Here is an 11,915-nt window from a genome sequence, read left to right on the forward strand (position 1 = left end):
ATTTAATTTTGTATATTTATATACTTATGTATTCTTCTTCGAATACAGAATATCAGGAGCTTTATTTATTTACTAGAGGACTGTTGCATGAAGAGATTCGTGCAATAGGCCTTCCCTTCCCTTGGCTGCTGGCACCGGTTTGCCTCTGGCACCCGGGACCCAGGCCTTCGCTCTGCCCGGGCTCCGGCCGGATCTGGCCCCGGAGTCATCAGGCTTCGCTGCTCCAGCCCCAGGGCCGTCGGGCTTTGCTCCACCGCTTGGAGCCTACGTATGCAAATTAACTGCCATCTTTGTTGGGTTAATTTGCATACTCTCCTGATTGGCTGGTTATCATAGCGAAGGTATGGTCAATTTACATGTTTGTCTATTATTAGGTAAGATTCTTCTTCCATTGGATCCTCAGGAGGAGGTTGTGAAGCCACTCACGTCCCTCACTGCATCTCCATTCGTGGAGGAGACCAAGTCCTGCAGAGCCAATTGGAGAAGGACCTGGGGTTCAGATCTGAGCTTTGGATGGGAAGCTCTTTCCAGGAGGACTTCCCTCCCAGCAGGAGGGACATGCAGCCAGCCCAGGAACAAGGGCGCAACCTGAGTGGTAGCCGGTGTTTGTGACCTTGGGAACAAAGGCACTTGGAGGGAACGGGTGGATTTGGCAGGTAATCCACCAGGGACGAGAAAATGAAACTGACTTGCGACTGAACGATTAATTTCATGTTTGAAAAATGTTTTTCCCCTCCAGAAGCTTCCTTTTACACCTGGAAGCTCTCCTGCTGAACCCAGCACCTGGCCAACTCCTAATGCTAAGGCTTTCGTACTTGCCAGGAGTCCTCAGGTTTTTAATTGGTCAAAGAAAAAGGCTCCTTTGATGCTTAAAGGGAGAGAGCACTTAAGTTTCCAGGTGATTTAATGCAATTATCTCTCCTGGGTCTGAGGGTGAAATGAGCAAGAGCGTGAGCAGGAGCCAGCTACACAACACCAGCCAGTGGTTCTCTCGCCAGCTCTCTGCAGGCCGGGAAAGCTCATGGAGCAAGTTTACACTGCTTCCTGCACAATGTGAAGGGCATTAAAAAAAAACACCTGCTCTTCTGAGTTTCCTGCTCTTTCACTATCTGAAGAGTCTGTTTTCATCTTTAATCCATTTTGAACCTTTGTGTATTGAACTTGCACTTGGTTCCTTTGAGGAACCTCCCCATATTAGTTGCCTAGGGCCATAACAAGGCACCACAAACTGGGTGCACAATCAACAGAAATGCTTGTCTCCCAGTTCTGGAGGCTGGGAGTCCGAGCTCCAGGTGTGGGCAGGATGGGCTCCCCATGGGTGGCGAGGGAAGGATCTCTCCCAGCTTCTGGTCCTTTGCTGACAATCATTGGCATTCCTCGCTTGTAGGTGCAGACCCTGATCTTTGCCTTTATGCTTGCATGGTGCTCTCCCTGTGTGTGTGTGACTGTGTCTGAATCCCCCCGTTCTATTCATACTGCATTAGGGGCCCACCCTACTCCAATTTGACCTCATTTTAACCAACTCCATCCGCAATGATCCTATTTGCCAATGAGGCCATGTTCTGAAGCACTGGTGGGGTAGGACTTCAACACTTCAACAACCAAGTAATGGGGGACACGCTTCAACCTCTACCTCCATCTGAGGCACTTCTCCATGGCTGGCTAAAACCAGAGGCCTGTACACCCGCCTGCTTGCTTTTGGTCCAGGGACCTGGCTACAGCACTGAAATCCCCTGGAGAGCTTTGTGGGGGGAAAAAACAAAACAAAACAAAGCAGGGTGCCTACCAGGATGGCCTCTGGCAGGTGCAGAGCCTGGCAAATGATGTCTAGCAGGCCTGCTCTCTATGAAACCAGTTGATTATAAAATGTGTTTAAAAATTCATGGGCTCATAATAAGTTACAGTGATTTGTTGAAGAAAAATTAGAATAATGGATAGAGAAGAGCTACTTACGTATTTATTTATTGTTCAGTATAAAACAAGTTGATTACAAAATGTATTATAAAATTTATGGGCCCACATGAGGTACAGTGATTTATTGAAGAGAAATTAGAATAATGGGTAGAGAAGTGCTACTTTCTGTATTAATTTACTGTCCAGTCAGTGCAAGGAAGGATCTTCATAGGAGCCAGACACCCTCTTCCTTTTCTTTATTGTCCAACGCACCATGTCCGGTTAACTCACATCTCCTACTGTAAGAAGGAAGCCATGTCATTATTATGACGATGCCAGTTTTTTAAAAAATATTTTACGGATTTCAGAGAGGAATGGAGAGGGAGAGAGAGATAGAAATATCAATGATGAGAGGTAATAATTGATCAGCTGTTTCCTGCATGCCCTCTACTGGGGATTGAGCCACAACCTGGGCATGTGCCCTGACCGGGAATCAAACCGTGACCTCCTGGTTCATAGGTCGACTCTCGACCACTGAACCACACTGGCCGGGCTACAATGCCAGTTTTTATTGAAACAGAATACAGTAGTGCTCCTTCTTCAGTAATACACCCAGTGGACACCTGAATCCTCAGATAGTACTAAACCCTATGTATACATGTTTATTCCCATATATACGTACTTACGCTAAAGTTTAATTTACAAATTAGACATAGTAAGGGATTAGCAACAATAACTTATAGTAAAATAGAATAATTATAACAGTGCACTGTACTAAAAGTTATGTGAATGTGGTCTCCGTCTCTCAGAACACTAGCATGACTTTCCCCCCTTCTTCACAATACTGGAACTGCATAGAAACCCCATTTCTTTAACATGACCCTTCGTCCTTTCTTTCCTTCCATTCCCTTCTTTAATCACTAAGTTCTTAGGATATCAGATTCTGGTTGGTGTCAAGCAGTCTTCAGAACAAAGCCTCAGTTCAGTTGACCACAGAGACAGTTTTGGTCCAGCTAAAGATAACATCTTGACTTCAGTTGTGTTTCAGCCCCAGGCCCCTGAAAGTGGAAGACCCTATAGACCACACCCTCAAGAAACCAGACAGAACAACACCATGGCTGACTTCAGGACCTGATACAATGAGCCACTACTTCCTGCCCTGGCCCCTACCGATCAGTACAGCCCACGACCCCAACTCCATTAGCCACCATGATTAATGACTTTTTCTGTATATAACCCATGCCTTGGAAGGTTACATTAGCTCACCTGTGACTCTGGGCTTGGCACCATTTTCTCAATTAATAAATCTCTAGTTTTTTTGCTGCAAACTCCCGTTCACCTTTTGATGCACACAGGTGAACAGACCCCTTCAGTCCAGTAACAATGTCACGGGTAGAAAAATTTGTTCTCACTGTAGATCTTAGCCACCTCAGCATACAATTTTTTTCTTTACTTATGTCAAGAACTTTCACCTTTTCACTGGAAGGAAGCACTTCACGGCTTCCCCTTGGCATGTCCCAATTGCCGGCATCACTCCCTCGGTAGCATGTACAGCGTGGACACGCCGCCAAAGGAGAATTCCCGTCCCCAGCAAGATGGAGCAGGACAGCACACAATTTAAAACTTATAAATTGTTTATTTAATATTTCTGTGGGTAACTGAAACAGAGAAAGCTAAACAGCAGATAAGGGGGCTACTGCAAATGTGCTTGTGTCAGCTTTCCTTTTCTTTATTATTTTAAAGAGAGAGGGAGGGTAGGATGGATGGGGAGAGAGAGAGAGAAACATTGATATGAGAGAGAAACATCGATTGGTTGCCTACCATCCACATCCTGTAGGTACAGGCCCCAACAGGGGATCCAGCCCACAACCCGCCAGCTTTCCCCTCACACCATGAATTTAGAGTTTGTCACATTGTTGCTGGTGAGCTGGTCCTCTGTGCTCCAGGTGAAGGTCGGCCCCAGGACCTTCCCGAAGCTTGTACTGTGCCTTCCCCTGGATGCTGAGCACTAAATGCCAGTGTTTGCTGGTCCACAGGAAAGCGTGAGGGATTCTTTTTGGTGATCTTAGATGTGTTGTTTGAAATGCTCCACCACAAATGTAGACTTATCTCCCACTGTGTTTTGAACTCTTCAGGCAGTAATCACTGCCTTCCCAGAATGTGACCTCCGGGGACCACACCCCTGCCTCCCAGGGCCCCCGCCCCCGAGGATGGCCTGTGACAAGACAGAGAAGAGCAGTCCTATTCCCGAAAAAGCGTCCACCCGCATCGGGCACGGCCAGAGATGACCGGGACAGCATGAGGTCCCTGCCAGTGAGAGACAAGAGAGTATGCTGGCCAGCAGGGTCCTTTGGCATCGAGAAGGAACAGCCTGGAAAGTCACCTGGAAAGACTTGGGAGCCTGCTGCAGGGCTGGAGGGCCGACCTCGGTGTCTGCCAGGGGCACACAGGGCCAAGCACCCCCTCGGTGCTGTGGACGTGGATGGTCTGGGAGCCGAGGGGCAAGAACCACGCAGGACCAACATGTGACTCCAGCAGGGGACCCCGTGTACACCAGAGCCCCACACAGGCCTGGTGTTCGGTGTGAGTGGTTGCCCACAATCAGGTGTCAGCACCCCTGGCGCCTGATCTGTCCTGCACGACTCAGTGTGCCAGGCAGCAGGAGCCATCCAGCTGCCCTCCGGGAACTGATCGGGCCACAGGTGTCCTGGTGACTTCAAAGGTGTGAGTCACTGACGGCTGAGGTCACCTGCCTCCTGGTCCCGCTCAGGACGCCCCAGGGGATGACGCTGACAGCTCCTTTGGGACCAGGCACCCACTCAGGACTTGGAACATTTCCAGGAAGCACCTCAAAGTGCAGAGCTGGGGAGTGCCAGCTCCCTTCCCAGGTCCAAGGGCCACATGGGTGCCCACACCCCAGCTGTGGAGATTCTGACCTACTGGGCTGAGGGCCCAGCTCCCCCACCTTCTGTATAAAAACGGCCCCAGGCGATCCTAACGTGCAGCCAAGGTTGAGAAGAGGCGATTGGCCCACTGATTCACAAACTGGCCACACACTGGAATCACCTGAAAGGTTTCATACATTCTAGCCAATGCCTGGGCGCCACACCCAGAGTTTAATTGGTCTGGAGTGTCACCTGGCGTGAGTTCCACCTGAGGTGCTTTATTAAACCTCAGGGGTGCCCTGCATCTGCTTGGAATGCTCTAAATGCTGGTTTTGATGGAGAGAGTCCATGTTTGTTTGGCTCCCAGTGGCCCCCCAGTATCTTCCTCATATCACCCAACACGGCCGATAGCGAGGATGAAAGGGAACCAGGACAAACTTACTTCCAGAAGAGTGTTTGGAAAAGGCTGCAGCTGTGGCCACACCTGGTCAACTCACCTAAGCATGAGTCTGAAAAGTCACTGTGCATTCAGAGACCAAGCCCTGGTCTCCAGCCTCTCTGACTGGCTTTCTAGCCTCAAGCTGGGTGCAAGCTGCCTTTCTCCTACCCACGGGGTCGGCCTGCAGCTTCTTCCGCCACAGGGGGTCACTGTTATTTGACGGTGTGTGTTTAGAAATTAAAAACATGATTTTAATATCAACACGTATGTTACAAACCGTAATGCATCATTTGTACTTTAAAAGATGAAAATAAATATTGAAGACACTTCATGCTACCTAAATGAATACAATGTTATATGTCAGTTACATCTCACTTAAAAAATCATTTCATGCTTGTACTGGATGCTTCAGACTAGCCCGCCCCTCCATTCACTCTAATCTGCTGTAATGTTTTGTTAGGAAGGTTGGAGACTTATTGAAACTAATGGGTTCAACCTGTGTCTCCATGACTGTATTTGACGGTGTGTGTTTAGAAAGTCATATAAACTTACTGACTAGAAATTAAAAACATGATTTTAATAACACATATGTTACAAACCACAATGCATCATTTGTACTTTAAAAAATGAAAATAAATATCGAAGGCACTTCATGCTACCTAAACTAACATAATGTTATATGTCAGTTACAGCTCACTTAAAAAATCATTTCATGCTTATACTGGATGCTTTAGACTAGCCCGCCCATCCGTTCACTCTAATCTGCTGTAATGTTTTGTTAGGGAGATTGGAGACCTATTGAAACTAATGGGTTCAACCTGTGTCTCCATGACTTCAGTGACTTTGAATATGCTTTCCCCCTGCTAGTGATGTTCTTTGCCGTGTTAGTTTACCTGATGCACTCCTATGTGGGCCTCAAAACCCACTTCGAATCACCCACCTTTGTTTCCCTACCAGTTAGAGGTTATCACCACCTTCTCTGTACCGTGCATAGCATAATACTCTCCCTGTACACTTATTCCAGGTTAGTGTGATTTGTTTATGCACCTCTTTCATCTATAAGACTGGATACTCTTTGAGGGCAGGAATTACTTTTATTCACTTCTCTTCCCAGTGCTTAGCAGGGGGCCTGGCATAGAACAGATTTCAGTAAGACTTTGTTGATTAAAAGTAATATTGTTTTTTCACTTCTTAAAAAATAACTGAAAAAATCTCCAAGTGCTGCTACTTGAAATCCAAAAGGAGATTGTTCACGTTTTTTTTCTGAGTCAGCTGTGTGATTCTGAGTGTGTCCAGAAAATACAAGAGCTGCCCTGGCAGGGGCTCAGGGAGGGGTTGTCACTAGACCCTGGCCCCTTGGGGAGAGGGAGAGAGGAGGGCCTTGAAGCAGGGACAATCCAGCAGCTGGCCCAGCTGCAGGGCTGTGGTCTCCGCCCTGCTCCGCCCCCTCCCTGCCTCTTTGAACAGCTCTGTACTTACAGGCACTTGGACAAGCCCTGGCATTGTTTGCCTCCACTGTAGGGTCAGAGGCCTTATAGGAATGGCATGATTCGACTTCCTTAAATAGCGACTAGGGAATGAAATGAGTAACCGTGTCTTTAATTAGCCATACCCCAGAGGCCCGGAGGGGCCTGGTAAATGGTGGGCTCCCAGCCAAGATCAGCAATGCACGGCTGGTACTCAGTCCAGAGAGACTTGGTGGGATGTTTTATTTGCCTCTCTCCCCCGAGCTGTCCTGTTGGCCCTGCTCCCTTCTGCCACCGTTGCAGCCTGCTGGGCTGCTCAGCGTTGACAGAAGGAATGGAGGGAGGCAAAAAGCTGACCACCTCTGAGCACCTCTCATGCACCAGGCTGTGTGTGTCAGGGGCTCGGAACAGCACTGGGAAGGATCTGAGCAGCCCAAGGATGGAACGCAACGAAAGAATAACCCCTGGAGTCCAGTCCCAGAGCAGCAGCAAAGAAAGAGGGTCCCAGGCACCCAAGACCTTTCAGAATAATTTGTCCTTTACTTGTGTTTTCAAACTCGGTAAATAGGATCTTCAAGGACAGCCCCTCCCTGCCCTTCATACAACCTCTTCCCTTTTCCACCTACTTTCTACAGCCTGAGCGTCCTGGCTCTCTTTCAATCCCCCTGGAAAACTGCCCTGAGCCATGCAATTTTCCCTCTTCTGTCCCAGAGAAAGTATCTTCTGGCCCTGGTCCACATGCCTCTGGTCTCTCCGAAACATCTTTCTTTCCTTCTGTCCCCAACCTTTGGTTCGATGTCACAGGAGAGAAGAGGAGACTTCTGGCAGGGAGACCTCTATCCTCAGAGATAACTGAGGGTGGGAACCAAGCACTGAGAGCTTTTCTAGCTGTCCGTGAGAGAGGAGACAGGCTGGGAACGGTGAGAGGCGAACCATCCCTCTCCTGTCCCTCAGAATCTTACAGACTATGGAACAGGCACGCCGTGTGGTGAAAGCAGCGAGGAGGCCATGACAGCCCTGCCTGGGGTGCTGAGGGGTCACCTCCAGGAGACAAAATGCCCAGAAGAGTTTTGAAGGAAGAGGAGGAATTCACCGAGAGGCCCAGGAGAAAGGGATTTCCGTTCAGAGGGAAGGACACGGGGAAGTCACCCTGGGTAAGACCCTAGGTTGACGCTCTCAGCGGACTGTGCCAGGCCCTTCCTCTAGTCTCTAGCTCCTGACCTTGAGGCTTTCTGGAAGTGGACAGGATTGCAGAGGAGGGCCAGCGTCCTTCGTTTCAGCTGTTCCTATGGGTGAAGAATATGCTAATGAGCTGGTGGGCGAGGCAGGCCACTGTCCTTTCCCAGGGGAGAGGATGTCAGTGTCATGGCTGTGCTGTGGCTGGGAGGTACAGCGACTCCCTCCTGAGGGCCTCGGGCAGGTCCGGGCTGGGTAGGGCAGGGCACGGCCTGCTTGGCCCGGACCAATGTCGGTGCTCTCAGGAATGAGGTGGGAAGCCCGACTGAGGACAAGGCTTTCCCTGCAAGCCCTTCAGCTTCCTCTCTCTCCAATCCCCTCCTCTTGTTCTTTAGGGTTTATTCTTAAATTGCCATTCAGCCTGGGCCCCCCTGTCCTCATTTCTCCACTCCCTCCACCTCTGACCTCACCCATCTTTGTGCTTCGGGGATTGTGTTTGGAGCTGTGGTTTAGAGTAATGGTGTTGCCAGTGCTGACACAGCTCCAGGGTTTGTACAGAAAGAAGCTCTGAAGGCAGAAAGTAGGGTCCCCAGACCTGTGGCAGCATCGCCTGGGAACTGTTGGAAATGCGTGTTCCCGGGCCCCGCTACAGCACACAGCGCGCCCTGTTGGCACAAGCTCTTGGGGCAGCAGGCTCTGTGTGTCAGATGCAGTTCCGGGCACGCTCAGTGGTGCCAAGGGTTGCTTCATGTCATGGTGTTGGCCTGTGATGGGGAGAAATGAGGCCCCGGCGTTGGGGGAGGTTCCAGGACACGCTCCACCCTGTTTACCTAAGGGCCTCTTCTCGGAATGGACACAAAGCACTATCTGCCCTTTTCCACAAGCTCCGCGCTGGGCAGATGCCAGCTGTTGCATCAGAGGCGGGATGGGGAGTTCTCGGCAGGCCGGCGAGGGAACCTTTGCTCTCCAAGGGCGGTGGTGGGAGGGGTGCGGGGCTGGGAGCAGGATGTGACCAGGCTCCCAGGGGCTGCAGGTGACCTCTGCTGGAAGTGTTTCAGTTCCGGGTACAGTGAGCACACGTCCCCTCACCACCTGCTCCCACAGAGTCCCCACCCCTTCCCGTCCCCTGTCCCCTGTCCCCTGTTCCCTTCTCAGAAGCTGCCACGCCTAGTTCTCCAGTTCCCCTTGGAGCTGGGCGAGGGGAAATGGACTGTGACGGAAGTAGGAGAAATTCAAATTCCCTACAAGGGACATTCTGAAGGCAACGTCTGGAACGGATTTGGGGGGCAGGTTGCACAATCTTCCTTGGACAGCTCTCCTGGGGGCGAAAGCTGGAGCCAGAACTGGGCTCCATCCAGGCTTTTCCGTGTGCTTCAGCTCTGTGATGCTGGGAAAATGACTTAACTTCTCAGTGCCTTGACTTTCTCGATCATACGTTGGAAGTTATAATGGCTAGATGTGTGGGGTGATTAAATTAGTTGATATATCCCACATTAGCACTAGCCCGGTCCCTGGCCTGTAAGTGTCCACTAAGTATCAGCTCTTGGCTATTGTGATGCCGGGTGTGGGGCAGGCGCTCATGGCACGCTCGCCTAGTGAGTGATGGGCCCGCACTCCCACTGCGGTTTCAGATCCCCTTGCATTCTGAACAGTCACATTACCGGGTGCGGTCCTGCTCCCCAAGGCTCAGTGACACTCTCCACAGGTACTTCCCACTGGGTTTCCACTTCCGGAATGCCTTCTCTTCTCTGTTCTGTCGTCATTCAGGGCTGCTAGTGGGGAATCCGAGTGCCTTAGGTTGCTCCCTGGGACAGAGGGAGGAAACAATGAAAAGGACATGGGAAGTGAGGCTTCTTGGGTAGAATGACCAGGCTTAGCACCAGGCAGCGCTTCCTGACAAGACTAGGTCTGGAAGCCTCTCAGTGAGTTAGAGGGGTGACCCCCTCCCCCTCTGCACTCCCAGCAACAGCTGCTCTCTCCACGCCCTCCTCCAAGGGGTCAAACTTGATCAGGGCTGATGTCTGTCAGGGGGCTCTGTTCCTTGGCTAAGCTTCGTAGAGGAAAAGAGACTGTTTGTTTTTTCTCACAGGGAAAGGCGCCCTCGACAGCATGTCAGACCTGGGACCACAGAAATGCCTGGAGGTTTTGCATCTGCCTTTTACGCACCTCATGCAGGTGGTTTCTCCCCACCGCAATCCTGGGTACTTTGTAGTCAGACTGTTAGGAACTCGGGGCAGGGGCAGAGGGTGGGAGCACAAAGCTTGGCAGAGGGCTCTGGGGTCCCCCAGCCTGCCAGGAACAGGGCAACCATCTGAAGGGTGAGCTTCTGACGTTGCCCAAGTGACCTGACTTCCCCTGTGGATGAATCACCCAGGTCTTGCAATGCCCCCCCCCCCCCCCCCCTCCCCCTGCAGGGACCTCCAGGTCACCTTGGTGGCTGAACATTCCTCTGTGGCTGTCACTAGAACTTCTGCGTGTGAGGTGAGCTTTTAAGAAAACCCAACATTGAACACCAGGAACTCTGGGGAAAACAGATGCGCTGGGGAAGTGGCTGGCTGTTTGTATTTGCTATATATAGGAGTCCATGTATAACAGAATTATTTTTACACGCTACTTTTCCCAGAGCTCGGAACAGCCTCCCAATCTAATTATGCCTAAAAGCACTTATTTTTATAGCATCTCCTCTCTCCCTCCCGGGGTCCGATGTGAGCTCTTCCAGACTCTCTCTTCTAGAACTTCAGTGACTTTGCCCAGGGCCTGGCCCTGAGCTCCGCCTTCAGAAGTTCCAAAAGGTGGTCTCGTCTGCTGGGGATACTGGGTCTGAGCTGCTGCCCACGCCCGGTCTTCCAGGAACGTGCTGCCTGAACAAGCAAGCCTTCTTCCTCTCAGGGTGTCCTGGCAACCACAGAGCAAGGCAGGTGTGCCCGCCACCCCTGGCCTCCTCCCGCCTTGGCGTGAAGAATTGTGCAACGTCGGAAACAGCCCGAGTGTTCTGTATGCGTCTGCGTGTGAGCCCGCTCTGTGACTTGAAAACAGGCAGCACGTGAAGAATAACAAATATCTGCGGTCTAAGGAAGAGGAATCCGTGCATTCCCACGGTCTGACTTTCCACCTTTCGGATTTGGTCTGCCGTGTTGGCTCTGATGGAGTCTTGTGTCTGCGTCTAAGGGAGTTCCTTGAAAACAAAGCTTGTATCTGTGAGGATTGTGAGGGCCCAGCTGTCAGCGGGGGCTGCTCAGCCAGGGGTTCTGTGCTCCCCAGGCTCGGTGTCCGGGTGCCTCTCCAGCCTCATTCCCAGGAGGTCCCCATCACACCCAGCTCCGAACCTCCTCTCCCACACGCCCCAGGCTGCTGCCCCTGGAGGCTTTGCCCACACTGTTCATCCGAACAGGATGCCTCTGTTCAAGGGGCCAGCACTGGAGGGATGGAAAGTGTCTTCTCTTCACAGCTCCAGGGCCTATGACAATGCTTGGCCTAGAGAAGAGACCATCGATGCTTACCCAGTAAGTGGATGAATGGCTGTCTCTCACCACACCCGTCCTTCCTACCTGGCATTGAGGGAGATTGAAGTGCCTACCATGTGCCACTTTCTATTCCAGGAACTGGAGATACAGCAACATAGACAAAAAGTCTCTGGCCTTATGGAGAGACAGTACATTCTAGTGCAGTGGTTCTCAACCTTGGCTGCACATTAGAATCACCTGGGAATCTTTTTTAAAATCCTGATTTCTGGGCCTCATCCTCCGGAAATTACAATGCTTGGCCGAGAGAAGAGACCATCGATGCGTACCCAGTAAGTGGATGAATGGCTGTCTCTCACCACACCCGTCCTTCCTACCTGGCATTTAGGGAGATTGAAGTGCCTACCGTGTGCCACTTTCTATTCCAGGAACTGGAGATATAGCAACATAGACAAAAAGTCTCTGGCCTTATGGAGAGATAGTACATTCTAGTGCAGTGGTTCTCAACCTTGGCTGCACATTAGAATCACCTGGGAATCTTTTTTAAAATCCTGATTTCTGGGCCTCATCCTCCGGAAATTCTGTTTCTTTGTTA

The sequence above is a fragment of the Myotis brandtii genome, unplaced genomic scaffold (assembly GCF_000412655.1).
Source record: "Myotis brandtii unplaced genomic scaffold, ASM41265v1 scaffold777, whole genome shotgun sequence".
NCBI classification, from domain to species: Eukaryota; Metazoa; Chordata; class Mammalia; order Chiroptera; family Vespertilionidae; genus Myotis; species Myotis brandtii.